General features: G+C 43.4%; 1 protein-coding gene across 4 annotated transcripts in view; it reads right to left on the minus strand.

Moving 5' to 3' along the window:
• Positions 1–16,552, minus strand: part of SPTB (spectrin beta, erythrocytic) — a 137,407-nt gene extending 120,855 nt beyond the window's left edge. For all 4 annotated transcript variants that reach the window (XM_078335107.1, XM_054240020.2, XM_078335109.1 and 1 more), the window contains exon 1: positions 16,325–16,552. The gene's annotated coding sequence lies outside the window, so the exon portion shown is untranslated. The remainder of the gene's footprint in view (positions 1–16,324) is intronic.
• Positions 16,553–16,851: the final 299 nt, after the last annotated feature.

Consider the following 16,851-nt stretch of genomic DNA (forward strand, 5'->3'; position numbering starts at 1 on the left):
ATTACAATATCACACTGAACAGACAATTGTGAGAATTACATGAGTGAAGGTATTCGAAGCCCTAGCATGGCAGCTAGCATATGACAGGGATCCATAAGTACACACCATAAGCAAATAGAAGTAGAGTCTCAGATTTCTCAATGATCTGGGCCATGTGACCTTGTCAGAAGTCATTCCCCTTCCTGGAGGCTCATGTAAAATAGAAATTCTTACTTTGGCATCATGAATTCAGGACTCAAATTCCACTGTACTAAATATAATTCTGAAACTCATCATGAAGAGAAAGAAGGAGCATAAGATATTACACAGCTGATAAGAATGAAAGAGGTCAGGCCAGGCATGGTGGCTCACGCCTGTCATCCCAACACTTTGGGAGGCCAAGGTGGGAGGATCACTTGAGCCCAGGAGTTCAAGACCAGCCTGGGCAACATAGTGAGACTTCATCTCTTAAAAAAAAAAAAAAAAAAAAAAAAAAAAAAAAAAAAAAGGCCAGGTGCAGTAGTACATGCCTGTAGTCCTAGCTACATGGGACGCTGAGGCAGAAAAACTTGAGCCCAGGAGTTCAGGGATGCGGCGAACTATGATTGCCTCACTGCTCTTCAGCATGGGCAAAGAGCAAGACTCCATCTCAAAAACAGAAAAATGAAAGAAGTCAATCTCTATGTCCTGATATGGAAAGATGTCCAAGGTGAGGTGTTTCATCATTAAGTCAAAAGGACAAGTTACAATGTAGTATGAAAAACTAAATGACCATAACATATACATGTATACGTATATATATGTGTATATATACACACATGTATATATGTATATATACATACACATATATACCTACACAAACACTTACATATCTATAACTATTATGTATATGTCTATATGTGCCTGGAAAATCTCTAGGGGATAGACAAGAAATTGTTCATAGTTGTTACCTGTGCCTCTTCTGCAGTAATGAGTCTAGGAGTGCCATTTAGACTCTTTGGTACTGTTTGAATTATTTTTACCCTGGGTAAAAATAACCATGCTCATGTTATAATTTCTAAAAACTGGTTTTTAAAAAGTTACAGAAGATGGAGAAGGAGAAGGAGGAAGAGATACAGGCAGGGAAGAAGGTCTAGGCCATGGATGAGGACACCTGGGTTTCACTCAGGAGTCCTGCACTAACTATGCAAGTTCATGCCAGTCACTCCCCTCTGGATCTCCTTTACTGGTAAAATAAGGGAGCTGAACAAGATGCTCTTCAGGGACAATTTCCATTAGATGATGTCTGCAAGATGCTTGGAGTAGATTTTATCCATAAAACATCTCTCTTTGATGAGTCTTGATGCTTTAAGCATCAGGTCTCAGAAAAAGGACAATGTATATATGATTTCACTTTGACCCCCTTCACATTTTGGTGAGAAAGCATTTCTACTGTCTTACAGACAGAGAAACGAAGTATAGACTGTAACAATCACTTGCCAACCAAATACATTGCTCACCAGACTCTGCTGTTGGCAAAGAATTATGACTGCCAGGAGTTTTATAGCTCCCAATTCATTCTGTGCCTCTTCTGCAGAGGAGGCACACAGCTTATGCAAAACAAGCAGAAGGCACTCTATGCTGGTAGAAGCAGGGTGAGATGTAAAGTGACTTCCTCTGGGACAGAGTATAAACAAAGCTCACTCCCAGCATATTTAGAAGTATTGAACCCTTGGGATCAACTCCACATCCCTCCCCCACCTGGACTGAAAGCTTCACCTTGAAGACGCGTTTCACTGCAGTCATTTTTTGAGCGTTTTCTGGGTCAGATGCAGTGAGAGCAGCTCAACCGAGGCTGCCAATGGAGTTGCTACATTGAGGACGCCGTACTGAGTACCAGCTCTACTGCTGGGCTCATCAGCAACTATGGTAAGAAGCCCAGGCTAGCCTGGATCCATGGAGTACTCTCAGTCTCCTGGGCAAAGTGACTTCGTACAGCTTTGAAACGCAAATGACCCAGTTTGTCCTAACAGGTACAGGTCTCTGCCTTGCAGAGGGTACTGACTTCCTCTCCCAGAGCAGCTGCTTTGAATCTACCATCTTACTTCATGCCTGTTAACACCTTCATTCCTCCCATCACTTCACACAGTGAAGAACCCTCCTGTGGCAACTTTAGGTTGAACATTTGGGCATCAAGATTTTCCAACAGTTCCAGAAAGTGGTTACAGAATGCACACACTCACCTTGCAAAGAAGGGCAGAGCCTGCTTTACTGACCCTACAAGCAGCAGCCTGGATATTAAATGAGAAAAGCAGAGACCATGGCGTGGCTAAAACACCACAAAGGAAAACATCTACGAAATGAATAAGACTGTTCACTTGAAGAGCATGCAGCAAGGCCATTAACTAGTAGCCTACTGGTGACCTTTACTATGGCGCCTAGTAATCCTCGAGATGGGATGATGATCACTGACATTCCAGAGCTTCTAGAAACTGCTAGTCGTTTATCCCACCCTCACTGTCAGCTCTCCATGGAGTTTGCTGACTGCTGTCTGCGTATCGCTGGCCTCAGAATACCCCTCATAGCTCAATGGGGTCTTCGGTTGCCTTGGCCCGAGTCCCTTCCTCTGTCTCACTGCCCTCAGGCCCCCCTCACAAGGCCTAACTTTGTCCCCTGCCCTTCTTTGTCCTGGACACATCTTGCCAAGGCCTATGAGGGCCTTCTGCCTATCAGCTCATCTCAGACCCCACCACATACTTAGAGGCCTCGTAGCTCCACTCACCGCCTCTGGAAGTTAAATACCAGCTCCCATCGGTGACTGGGTGCAGGACGAGGCAGGAGAAGAGAGCGGCTGGATTGCAGTGGGAGTGCATCCATGACAGAGAGTTTTGTTGAAAGAAACAAAACATGCTCAGAGGCCTGAGCAAGCAGAATTCGGGTGAGTTCAGCCATTGGTGAGGCTCACTTTTTGTCCGGGTAAGGCATAAATGAGGGCAGAACAAACCAACCAATAAATACTGTAATGCATTACAAGGTAGTTCCTGCTTTGACATGCTTTAAGAACAAACAAATAAACAGATTAACTGTACCCAGAAAAAATAAAACCTCTATAAAGGAATTTACAGTCTTTTTCTTTTTTTTTGAAGTGTTTTTCTTAACTCTTTATTGTTATAAAACAAATCTTGTGTCTATGGATCTGAAACGCCCACTCAAAGAGCCTTTCATAGCTGCATTCTGAGGGTCAGCTTCAAACATTCACTGAAAAATGAGGTGGGAGTGACTGTATTCTGGATGAATAACTAAATTTTTCTAGCAACAGACATATCTGATGATGTAAGTTAAAATCAGCCATTACTTGTTCCTCTGATAAATGGGAGGCAGTTGGAGAATACAGAGGTGGAAGACAGCCTCCACTCAGGTCTAAAGCAATCCTCTTCCCTCCTTACCTCCATCCCATCCATAGCATCTTCCATTAGCCCCTCTTCATAATCTTCTCTAGGTCATTAATTTCTGGATTCTTTACAGTGATGAATATTCTTGAAACCTTCCCCATCACCCAATTCAACTTGTTTCTTGAGCACTGCACATAAGCCAGGACCTGAATTGGGCACCAGTGTCCCCAGGGACATCAGACACTGTCTCTTCCTCAAGGAACTCATAATCTAGAGGTGAGTCAGGCCTGTCCGGGACCAGCCAGACTACAGTGTGGACAGCAAAAGAGAAAAGAATGTGTGTCTTCTGGGGTCACAGAAGAAGGAAAGAGGTTTCAGGAGAGCTTCAAAGAGGGGTTACAGCTGATGGGGGTCTTAAGGCATATATGTGTAGGAGTTCATGGCTGTGCTGGGTGCAGAGGCTCATGCCTGTAATCCTAGCACTTTGGGAGGTTGAGGCTGGCAGATCAGCTGAGGTCAGGAGTTTGAGATTGGCCTGGCCAACATGGTGAATCCCCATCTCTACTAAAAATACAAAAATTAGCTGGGCATGGTGGCAGGTACCTATAATCCCAGCTACTCGGGAGGCTGAGGCACGAGAACCACTTGAACCTGGGAGGCAGAGGTTGCAGTAAGCCAAGATTGCCCCATTGCATTCCAACCTGGGCAACATGGAAAGACTCCATCTCAAAAAAAAAAACAACAAAACAAAACAAAAAAAAAGAATAGTGACAGTAGAAATTAAAAGAAAGGAACTAATTTGAAAATTTTAGAGGAAAAATGAGTAGTCAAGTAGATGTGGAAATATTGGGGGAAGAAAAGACCAAAAATGGTGCTGAGGTTCTTACTTGGGGGGGATGGTGACAACATGAACCTAGTCATTAAAAAAGGCAGAAAAGCAAGGTTGGGATGAGGAAGGGAACTGAGAAGTCCCAGGATGACATGATGAGCTTGAGATATCTTGATAGAAGTAAATGAAGACAGCCAGCAGACTGCTGTGAAGCTGATCTGGGACTAAGGAGGAGGTCAGACTAGAGATAAGGATTTAGACCTATCGGCAATCCCAACAATTAAAAGCTGGCAGAAAGGAAAGAACAATAACAAGAAATGCAGAAGCAGTGGTAAACAAGCTAGGAGATAAAAAGGAGGGCCCAGGCCACAAAAGCTCAGAGAGGGCAGAGGTTCAACGGAAGAGTGGTCAAATGTTGTGGAGAAGTTGGAAACCTTGGGTCTGGAAGGAAGCTATGGCATTTGGCAATAATTCAGACCTCTTGGCTGGGCACAGTGGCTTATGCCTGTAATCCTAGCACTTTGGGAGGCCGAGGCGGGTGGGTCATGTGAGGTCAGGAGTTCAAGACCAGCCTGGCCAAGATGGTGAAACCCGGTCTCTACTAAAAATACAAAAACTAGCTGAGTACAGTGGCAGGAGCCTATAATTCCAGCTACTTGGGAGGCTGAGACAGGAGAATAGCTTGAGCCAGGGTGGCAGAGGTTGCAGTGAGCCAAGATCGAGCCATTGCACTCCAGCCTGGGCAACAAAGTGAGACTTTGTCTCAAAATAAAACAAAAAACCAAAAAAGACAGTAATTCAGACCTTCTCTAAAGCAATTTTGGTACAGCTGCCTTATGAGAGTGGGTATATTGTGCAGTACTAATTAGCATCTCCATACTTAGATGTCAAATAACTACATTGGAAGTAGGATTCAGAACATTAATTATTTATTAAAAGCTAATAAAGGGATTCAAGTCTATTAGGTTAAATCATTGCAAATATAAAGCAGCATATAAAGGCATACAACTAATTACCTCTCTAATTTCACACCATTAAAGTTGCAGGATTTAAAAAAAATGCTGAGAATTAAGAGTCACATAGTATTGGCCTCCTCAACAGTGGTTCAAAGCAAGCACTCTATAATAAACACACATGGGTTCAAGTCCAGCTGTTACCTTACTCAGTGGGTATTCATGGGTAAGTTAACTTCTCCAAGTCTGACTGTAAACCATAAACACACATGAAAACTCTCAGCATAGTGCTTAGCACACAACTTTCTCAATAAATGTTGACTCATTGTTATAATAAATTCATTAGCATAATAATGCCTCATATCCAAGTTAAAATTATATGAACTTAGTTACATGCAATTTCAAACATTCATTCTTTAATTTTTTATGAGCTCCACACCCTAACCAACTGAGCTAACTGACCACATGATTTTTAAATTTTGTTTTATTTTTAATTAATATATTTATTTTTAGATGGGGTCTCATTCAGTAGCCCAGGCTGGAGTTCAGTGGCATGATCATAGCTCACTGCAGCCTTGAACTCCTGGGCTTAAACAGCCCTCCAGCCTCAGCCTCCTAAGCAGCTAGGACTATAGGTAGAACCCACTGTGCCTGGCCAGATTAAAAAAAAATTTTTTTTGTTGGAGATAAGGTCTCACTCTGTCACCCAGGCTGGAGTGCAGTGGCACAATCACAGCTCACTACAGCCTCAACTTCCCAGGCTCAGGTGATTCTCCCACCTTAGCCTCCTGAGTAGCTGGAACTACAGGCATGTGCTACTGTGCCCAGCTTATTTTTTTTTATTTTTTTGTAAAGACAAGTCTTGCTATGTTGCCCAGGCTGGTCTCAAATTCCTGGGCTCAAGCAATCCGCCTACCTCAGCCTCCTTAAGTGCTGGGATTACAGGCGTGAGCCACCATACCCAGTCTAATCTTTTAATCAACAAATATTTTTGAGCCACTCCCCTCTGTGTATAAAGCATGTCTCTAGGTGCTGGATTTTTTTTTTTTTTTTAAAGAGTGAGACTCAGTTCCCCATTGCAAGAAGCTTGAACTAATAGTGTAGAAGGCAAGTTGACAATTACAAAACAAGAAGATCCACCTGTAAGAAAGGGATGAGAAAGGAGCTGTAAAAATACAAAGGAGAAAGCAATCAGTGCTACCCCAGGACCTGGTAAGGAAGAGCGGCTGTCAGGCAATGCTACGAAGAGGAGGCAATATGTAAGCTTTACAGAGGACTTCACAAGGAAAATGTTAAGGATAATAATAAATATTAAGATACCAGCACACACACACAAAACCCAGAAAAAAAAAGTCAGAGAAAGAGGAAGTTATGTGCCCAAGGGCAAACAGCAAGAGAAAAGGAACTGGAAGCAACCCAGACTCTTGTCATCCAGCTCAAGGAGATTTTTTAGCTGAAATAAAACATTACATAATATTCATACCCTTCCCCATCTGAGCTTGGGCTACATCTCTATAAAGCAAATTAAACATCTCCTGCCTGTCCTCTAAAAGTCTACAATCTAAAAATAGGCAAACTAATAAATGAACAAATTCAAGAATTTTGATGACGAACTATCACCCAAAGACAGTGTTCTGAAATAAACACTTCTCAAGTTCAGTTTGGCCCCAAAGGTGAGGTTGTTAATAAATTTTTGCCCTTCCCTTTGAAGATGTTAAATACCAAGGAGAAATATTAAAATTGCATGGACAGGCTCCTTAAAAGATTACAAATAGAATTACCATGTGATCCAGCATTTTCACATCTAAGTATATGTTCAAAAGAAGTGAAAGCAAGGTCTTAAGGAGATATCTGCCCACTCGTGTTCACAGCAGCATTATTCACAATAGGCAAGATAGAAGCAATCCAAGTGTCCACAGACAGATGAAGAGAGAGAGAATGGGGAGTTAGTGTTTAAGGGACACAGTGCTTGAGTTTTGGAAGATGAAAAAAGTCCACCTTTTTCATGATGATGGGGAGGGATGATGGTGAATGTGCTTATGCCACTGAACTGTATGTACACGTAAAAATGGTTAAAATGGTACATTTTATGTTGCATATATTTTATCAAAATTTTAAGAAATAAATTTTTAAAAATTGCATTATTGCCAAGTCAATTAAATAACTATTCGTAATTTACTGGCATATGAAAACACATTGTTTCTGACAACTACATGCAATGCCATCTGAAGAAGGAAGAAAGCATGGGACCAGGCATTCCCAAAAGTTCTTTGTCCAAAAGAGTGGTGTCCAGTTACTGTTCCCCGGGAGTCAACATTTTTGTAACCCACTAAAAAGGTAGCTTTGTTGGCAGCCATAATCTGGCAATTTTTAATATAATCCCTGTGTAGCAGCACCATCCCATCGAGGGATGATTGTCAATGTGCACATTCCAAAAATTACTAATGGGACTTCCACATGCAGAAAGCAGGGCTTTATGTAAGAGTTGCGACTGTAATTCATAAATTAGTTCTTGTCCTTAAGAGCTTACTGTCTAGCTGAGCAAATAATACATGGATACAGGAAAGTTAATAATAATAAAAGAATTTATGATTACGTTCAAATAGGGTACATGTATCTAGCCCTAATTTAACAAGCTTGAAGAAGTGAGAGTAGAGTGTTCCAGGAAGGATTCACAGCCTTGAACCTAGATTCTGAAGGAAACTACTCCAAATTTGGGAAAAATATTCAGGACTTAGTAAGCAGAAGCAGACGAACTTAGTTTAAGTAGAGGGTCTGTGAGGGAAAGTGGTAAAAGAGTAGAAAAAAGTGAATGGAGCCAGATTACAATGGCTCTTAAAATCCAACTTTATGAGTTTGGGTTTCTACCTCTACCCAGAGAAGAACCCCTGGTGGCTTTTGAGAAGGGATGTTATATGATGAATACAGTGGTTCAGTGTGGGTTGGTTTGGAGAGGGAGAACCTTAGTTGCTAGAAGGTGGACTCCAGGCCACTTAACCTGAGGGCTACCAAGGCGACTACAAAGCCTACTAAGTCTAAAACCAAACACATGGTGCTCCTAGCTTATGACTTTAAAATATATCAGGCCAAATGCTTGTACATGAATGGAATTTTTCTGAAAGCATACACAAAACTGTTGACAGTAGTAACTTCTTAGAAATAGGACTGGAGATAGAGGCAGACTTTTACTCTTCACTGTATACCCTTGTGTAATGTAGATATATGTTTTAACCATGTACATGAATTTATTTTATGATTTAAAAAGTTTTAAAAATACGACAACCAGGAAGTGTCAAAAAAAATATTTGGGGTTTAACCAGCCAATTCAAAACATTTCTAAAAATAAAGTGAAATATATTTCAATCTTGTTTCTCCCATATCTTAATCTCCATCACATAGTATAAACGTTGTGGGGCTGACCTTAAAGTAACAGTACAAAGTACACCACACATCTAAGGCTTCACTTCAAACAGAGGTCATGAATCACCCCAAAATAAAAACAACTCCTGTTTGATGTATTTAAATGAAAAGTCTGCCAGAGACTATTCCAAGTCAACAGCTCGACAAAAACAGAAATAAAATAGCCCACAGCACATTTGATAAAATACATCACCACCTCAGTAAATGACCTTTTTGTTTATCCAGTTGTTCAGGCCAAAACAATGGAATCATCTTAGTCTTTTTCTCTCATCCTCTGTATCCAAATCTCAACATCCCTACCTTCAAAATATACTCAGAACCCAACTGCATCTCACCAGCACCATCACCCTGATCTGTCCTCTCTGCCCTGGACCACTGCAGTAGCTTTTATAGGACTCCCTGTCTCCACTCTTGTGCCCCACAACCATCCTCCTTAGGGCAGCCAGAGAGATCCTCTTGAGACACAAATCTGAGCAAGTTGCTCTGTTGCCTACAACTACCAGTGATTTCCTATGACCGTTGGGCTAAAACCCAAAGTCCTTACATGGCCACAAGGCCTGCAACATCAAGACCCTGTTTTCTCTCCAGCACTGTGGTCAGCTCTTCCCCTAACCCCCTGCACTCAGGCTACACTGGTCTCTTTGCCACTGCTTGGACACAGCAGTGTCCCTACCTTGGGGCCTTCCCAACCCAAATCTCATCTTGAATTGTAGCTCCCATAATCCCCACATGTCATGGGAGGGACTCAGTGGGAGGTAACTGAATCACGGGGATGGGTTTTTCCTGTTCTGTTCTTGTGATGGTGAATAATCTCACAAGATCTGATGGTTTTATAAAGGACAGTTCCCCTGCACACACTCTCTTGCCTGCCACCACCCTGTAAGACGTGCCTTTACTCCTCCTTTGCCTTCTGCCATGATTGTGAGGCATCCCCAGCCATGCTGAACTCTGAGTCAATTAAACCTCTTTCCTTTATAAATTACCCAGTCTCTGGTATGTCTCAGTGTGAGAACAGACTATCACTCAACCTGAATCTCTTCTCCCAAACATCCCATGCCCCTCCCTCATCTTCATTTGGGTTTTAGCTCAAACGAAACCCCATCAGATAGTGCTTTCCCAACCACCCTACTTGAAATAGTAGAACCACCCTTCTTTCCTTTCATGTTGCTTTTTTCTTTTTCGCACCTAAAATTACTATTTTTTGTCTATTCTTTGTCATTTAGTTCCTCTCTCCCCCAACTACAATGTGCATTCTATGACATCAGACATGTTTGCCACATTCACTGTTACATCCCCTGATCCTAGAGTATGTCTGGCAAATTAAATGAGAGCTCAGTAAATATTTGTTGAAGACTGACATAAGTACAAATCAAGGCCCTCAAGATCACCAGACAAAATCCATTTTGGATTTTGAAGTCCAAAATGAGGCATAAACACAATAATGACCAGTAAATTTGGGGTAAGGGAATGAAAAAGCCAAAACATCAATTAACAGGCACATGAACCCTTCATTTATCTATGGCATGCTACTGAGAATCTATTAATTCATGCTTTGGAACATCATCTGTGCATACTCTGGAGGGCCATTCTTGAGGTTCTGTGGCTATGGTAAAGGGAAGTACCGTTAACAAGTGTCTTCCTCCTTCTCTCCAGAACCAATGAACATAGGTGGAATATTCTGCTGAGGAAAGAAAGCAAATGCAGTCTCAACCAGAAGGTCCAGAATATTCGATTACTCCACTGTGAAGATCTGGAAACAGCCCCAGCCTCAGAACTAGGCAACTGGGTCAAAGTCAGGTTTTGGAATAAGCTACTAGAGGGACCTTGAGTATATAAATGTACACTTTGAATCCTGTTTCGTAACTGGAAACCAGGAATAATCAGATCTTCCCTTCACGTAATAAGATGATGTGTAGACAAATGCATGCTTAAAATTGAGTGGAATATAGTCATCTGTGATCATCATCTTGCACTGGCTGGCCTCTAATTCACTTTCTCTTCATCGCCACTGGTGAGCTTTGTCAACGGAGATTTCATCACACCCGTTTATGACTTAAAAACTTCCAGTGGCTCAAACTTCTTCACAGACTGAACCCCAACCACCTTTCTGGTCACACTCCCACCACGTGGAACTATGCTTCATCCCCTAATCTAATCATACTCTATTATCTGTGCTGGGCAACTGACTAGACCTCCACTCCCAGGCCCCCTCATCCTCCCTTCTTCCATTAGGGAAATCCTAGGCACTTTCCAAGGTCTTCTGGGATTCCTCAACCTGAATTAGATGTTTCCTCCTGTGTGTTCTCTCAGGCAACCTGTCGAATCACTGCTTGTTTGCAAGTCCATTTTCACACCAGATCAGTGATTCTCCATCTGATCTCTTTGTGTGTCTTCAGTACGTAACAGTGTAAGACAAATGGTAGACACCCAATGTCTGCTCTTTTTGAATACATCTCAATTCTTTCTCAGGCCTTTCTAGCGCTAACTCTCTCTGACTTAAGAATTGAAGTCAGTATTATGAAAGGCCTTTTCTTACTTTTCCACTCTTGGGGAAATATGCTGGAAGGTGAAGCTGATTGACCACTCCTAGGGTTCTTCTAGAAACAGGCTGGGACTTGGAAGAGGGACAGAATAAGGTTACAGACTTCTTTCTGGTCATTGTAATTTTTGCCTTTAAAGTGTGCTTTATTTGAATTGCTATGAATTCTCAAATGAGACAGCCCATATTTAAGTCTGGTACAAATGGAAATTATTTTCAACGTATTCATTTTCAGAATTATTCAAGTTTCTTCTCCTTTTCACAATGGTGGAAACTCCTAAACTGACTATAATTCAAAGCAATTATTGTTCTTTAGCTGCCAAGGTGCCCTGTTATTCTTTTCATAAATATCCCAGATGATCTGAGCCTGGTTCAAGGCAAAGCCTATTTTTTTCTAGCCCTGTGCCTTTTCACTTGCTAAGTTTATAATATTCAAATGACAGAAAGGAAGCCCACTTTTTCCCCCACTGCTAACATGATATGTGTCTGAGTTTTAATTGGTCTTATAATTCTACGTTCAGCCAGGTCTGCACAGGTATGGTATAGACATAAAACATGGCAAAGCCTGAGAAGGGCTTGCTGAGGTAGGAAAAAGATGGTTTTGTAATATTTCCTGCAACCAGGAAAAGGAAAGAGAAGAATGAAGTGTGGTTTGGGAATTTGATAAGCTAGCCAGAAAATTCATTAGGGAAGCATTTTCTGTCTATGACCACCTCTAAGACTACGTGAGCTGTAAAGGCAAGGGATCCCTTGGTGGTTTGATATTCAACTGAGGCTGGCTGAAAATGGAAGAATTTGGATCACTTGGCTGTGAATTAAGAAATATGTGCAGCAATGAAGGGAAACACGCTATGGCATTTTCTAAATATTTGCCAAGGGGAGTTGGCAATCGTGAGTGGAGCCAGATCTGACAGTGAATTCTCCTGACTGCCTCCTACGCTCTTCCTCAATCACCATCCCCATCTCCAAATCAGGTGACCTTCACCTATTGGGGTTGTCAGAGGAAGGAAGCATCTCTGTGATAAACCCAGCAAATGCCACATGATTCTGGCACACAGGCCACTGCATCTACTCTTCCTCCTCAGATTTCTTATTTAAAACAAAGGAATAACTTACGATCTGTCTGTTAAAACCAACTGAGTCAACACAAGCTACTTTAAAGATAAAATTCTTTTTCCTACAGTCATTTTTGGCTTGTAATATCCATATGGTTTCAGAACCCAGTATCCATGAACTTCCCTGCCAGTCCTCATTATATAATTGAATTTCTCATCAGCCCACAGAGCAGTTATTTTCACTCTTGATCCTCCCAAGTTCGTTGATAAATGTTAATCTGCAGGTCTTAAGTTATTTTTTTTTAATTCCGTAATTTTAAAATTCCATAACAAAGAAGTGTATTTTAAATCACTTTTTAATTAATTCATGAATTAGAGATAAGGTCTCATTCTGTTGTCCATGATGGAGTACAGTGACACAATCATAGTTCACTGCAGCCTCTTCAACTCCTGGGCTCAAGCAATCCTCTTCCCTTAGCCTTCCAAGTAGCTGGGATTATAGGCACAAGCCACTATACCTGGCTATTCTATCTCACTTTTTTTTTTCTTTTTGAGATGGAGTCTCACTTTAGACAAAGCTTCACTCTTGTTGCTCAGGCTAGAGTGCAGTGTTGTGATCTTGGCTCATTACAACCTCTGCCTCCCAGGTTCAAGTGATTCTCCTGCCTCAGCCTCCCAAGTAGCTGAGATTACAGGTGCCCGCCACCACACCTGGCTAATTTTTATATTTTTAGTAAAGATGGGGTTTCATCACCATGTTGTCCAGAACACTTAAGACCAGCCTGACCAACATGATGAAATCCCATCTCTACTTTAAATCTCCCACTGATCATGTTTCCTACCTTTTCAGGTCTTGAGCAGAGAGTAAAATTTTGTGTTTGATTTTGAAATTTAAAGCGCTGCTCTTCAAGAGCAATTTGGTGATGGGGTTTAGGTTAAAACATGTATCTGACAGTCTCAGTAGTTCTCTAAAGTCCTTTCCCATGCCCCCCAAAAATGGACATAATTACTTAAGATTTCTTGTCTCTAGATTGTGATGTGCATAACTATTGTTTTAAAACGTATAGGTTCGTATACCTTACAAGCAATGGGGAAGATTATAGAACAATGTAGAATTTAATGCTTGAGAATGCCTTCTCTCCTGCTTATCCTCAATACCTTTTCTTTAAGATTTCACTAAAATGAACGCACTGGATATTAAAACACATCCTCTCATAATCTCCTCCAAAGCAAATAAAATCTCAGTAGTTTGACTAGGCAGAACTTCAGGAAATAAAGCATACTGACCTGGAAAGCAAGACAAGAAAGAAATGAGCTCAAGTGGTAAGAAGTATGGGTGCCATAGCTACACATCAATGATCAGATATATTCAGTTAGGTCTCACCTTTAAGCAAGTAACTATGTACATGGAAGGCAGAGTTCAGTGACCTCCAAAATCCCTTCCCTTTCCAATAGTGTTTGCCTTATGAATTTTTTATAGTCATCCTCTGTCCTATCACACTGTCCCTATGTATCATCAAGCCCTCCTGGCCACTTCCAGGACTGAAAGGAAAATCTGTTCTTTAAAAAAAAAATCCATGCTTTGACTCCTGCCAAAATTATAGTTTTGTCCTTGAAACAACAACCTGAAAATAATGGGCAAGGCTAAAAACCTCTGAGAAAATAAATGCCCAAAATTGTCTTCAATATTTTTTAGCTTCTCTGATATAAGCAGAACCATTACCTGAGGTCCTGGCAATGAAGACTGTGAAGCTAGAAGACAATGCTAAAGTCAAATCTTTCCAACTTGTACTCTATATTTCCCGCTGAGTGTCTAACCTTAAAAAGAGGGTAGAACCAAACAAACTGAGTTTGAATCTTGAACCCATCTCTCATTAGCTCTGTAATATTTATTTAATCTTACAACTTATTTAATCTTCCTGAACCTGTTTCCTTACTTGTAAAATGCTGATACTATGAGCTACCGTATAGAGTTACCATGACAATTAAATTGGATAATATAAAGAAAATGCTGAGCATTCATTTGTTGGTTTCCTCATTCATTCAAAAAAGATTAATAACTGAGGGTCCACTACCAGCCAGGTACTGGGTACAACAACATAAAAGACAGAATAAATAAAAGCTATTATTATTTTCATTGACCAAAAACAGTCTGTTTCCAGAGCTGTGGCAGACCTGTCCGACTTTGACTTTAGCTCGAAACTTTCATTCACACCTTGCTTGCCTAAGATATCATTTTCAGTTTGCCGAATTGATCCCAGGTGGGAGTCTTGCTCCTGCCATACCTTCACCCCCAAAACTAATCATCTAGCAGGTATTCTGCTATAGGACACCTTCAGAACACTTGGAAGAAGCATTGATCAGAGCCAAAGGTGGTATCCCAACTCTCTTCTGGGCAAGCCGCTCAGGAGAACTTGATATGCCTGTGCTACAAGGCCCATCCTGGATGCCTGGGAGTTTTTGGGTGCTTACCATTCCATGAGAGGACTCTGAGTCTTCCCAGAACTCAAGATTAATAGGACTGGCTCATCCCCAGTCCTTGCCACTGGGACACTGATAAAGCTAAGAGCAACAGCTAAGGGATCTAAATTCCACATTTTCATGAGGGTTTATGTCTTTCAATGGTTCTTTAGAGTTTTTGATAAAATTCTCTATAAATGATCCACCTTTAATAACTCCACCAGGAGTTGGTTGGTTTCAAGGCGGGCTCTTCTTCAATGTAAGTTTAACATTCCCTTTCCTGGCTAGCCACCAAGCCTCCAGGCAAGCACAGGCTAGCCGTGTTAGGTGCTGGACATTCAGCATACATTAACGATAATTTTGCACTTAGAAAAAAAAGTGTTTTCAATGGCATTTGGAACCTAGGACTCAGAGCAAAAGAATAAAAGTTGAATGCTGAAATAAGAAATGACCTGCCTTGGTTTATAGTGGGGGAAGGGGTGGGCGAAGAGGGAATTCTAGAATAAAATTCAGAGCCATCTGTGAAGCTAAGGATAGGACAGTGGACAGTTGAGCGGTGCCTAAAATCTTTGATTTGCAGACTCCTCTCATTAGGGAGCCGCCTGAATCTCTTTCCTTAGAAACTGAAATACGGATCGGATCGTGACTATCTCCAGGCAGGGGTTTTGCATGACTGCCTCCTACCTGGAGGTGACAGCCTAGTCTCTCCCCATAGAAATTCTCAGTACAAAAAGACTGTCACTATATTCTCTCCGTCCCCCAATCTGATGTATCTAAAATTTAAATTTACAAAAACAGTGGCTTCTTTTCATTTTCCTTACTCCTGGCAACTCTAATTGCTCATTGAAAACAGTGGTTTGGATATTAATAGGCTATAACTCAAGGCCCTACCTGAAGCTCGTTGTCAGGGAAACAGTACTCCAGCCCCGCAGCTGCTTTCCCAGCCTGGGAAGTATGGATGAGTTGGTGGGAGTTGGGAATTGTTTCACAGCTTCTGTTATTTCTCCCACTTTCTGCTATTTCTCAAGACCAGGTTAGAGGAAGAGGGGAAACTGGAGAGGAGGGTGAAGGTAGAGAAGGCTGGAGAAGCTTAGAGGAGGAGAGGAACTAACTCTTTAGGAGAGGAAGGCTGGAGGTCCTTGAAGTACCGCCTGGGGCTAGGATCTTTCCTCCCTCGGTCTACACGGGGTCACTCTCCGCGTGGTTCCCAGCGCCCTGAGGCCCAGCCCCCTCCGCTGCCCTGACCTGTCCCTTCTGCCTGGGCGCTGGGCGGCCTGGGAAGCGCTCAGCCAAGTTCCCCAGAAAAGGGATATGAGCGGCCCCAGAGCTGAGAAAGCCAGACAGAAAAAGGCAGACAGCAGCGCGGCGGTCGGACAGGCTAGAGGCGCAAAATCCCCTTCGCTCCCAGGCTGGGGTCCTGGAGGAGGCGAACGAGAACCCGAACCCCATCACTCTATCCCTGCGCCCTGGGGTGACGGACTCTCCGGGATCCGGCTCTCCAAAGCTAGCACCAAGTGCCTCGGAAGCCTGCGCGCGTTCCCGTGTCCCGGGGTGATCTTTGCCGCAGCTGCCGGGCCTCCCGGGCCCCGCACCCCTCCCACCTCACGCCTGGTACACGAGCCCCCCGGGCCCAGCGCTCCTCTGCGCTGACGCCGCGCGTCCCAGCCCTGCGCACCCGCACCCAGTTCCCTCTGTCGCCAGGCCCTCCTAGGACTCACCTGCGCTGGGACTGAAGTGGCGGCCACCTCGAGCCCGGGGGCGGCGGCGGCGGCGCAGGGGGAGGAGGGCAGCGCGGGGCTCCTGGCACAGCGGCCGCCGGGCGCCTGGTGCTGCCGAGCCGCGGACCCGCCCAGAGATATAAATAACATTATCTGAGGAGGGACATTCCTGCTGGGGGACATCGCTGCTGCCGGGACCAGATAGTCCCGCGGCGGGGGCGGGGAGGCGGGGCCGCAGCCTCCCGCAGCGCCAGGCCCAGCCCCCGCCTTCTCCACCCACTCCCGCACCTGCCAATCAGCCTCCGCGCCGGGGGGCACCTGCCGGGCCTTAGCCCGACTCCTGGATCCCGCCTCTGCCTCCCCGCCCGCCGCTGAGCCCGGGGAGCCTCCATCGTCGCTCACCTCCCTTAACCCCGCGCCTCCCCGAGCCCCCTGCGGCGAGAAAAGGGTTGGACTCCGTAGCTCGGGCCTAATTCGTGCGCCCCGAGCGGCGAGCCTAGTGGCGAAAACCAGCCCTCCAGCCTTTC

Source organism: Callithrix jacchus, chromosome 8, assembly GCF_049354715.1.
Source record: "Callithrix jacchus isolate 240 chromosome 8, calJac240_pri, whole genome shotgun sequence".
Classification (NCBI taxonomy): Eukaryota; Metazoa; Chordata; class Mammalia; order Primates; family Cebidae; genus Callithrix; species Callithrix jacchus.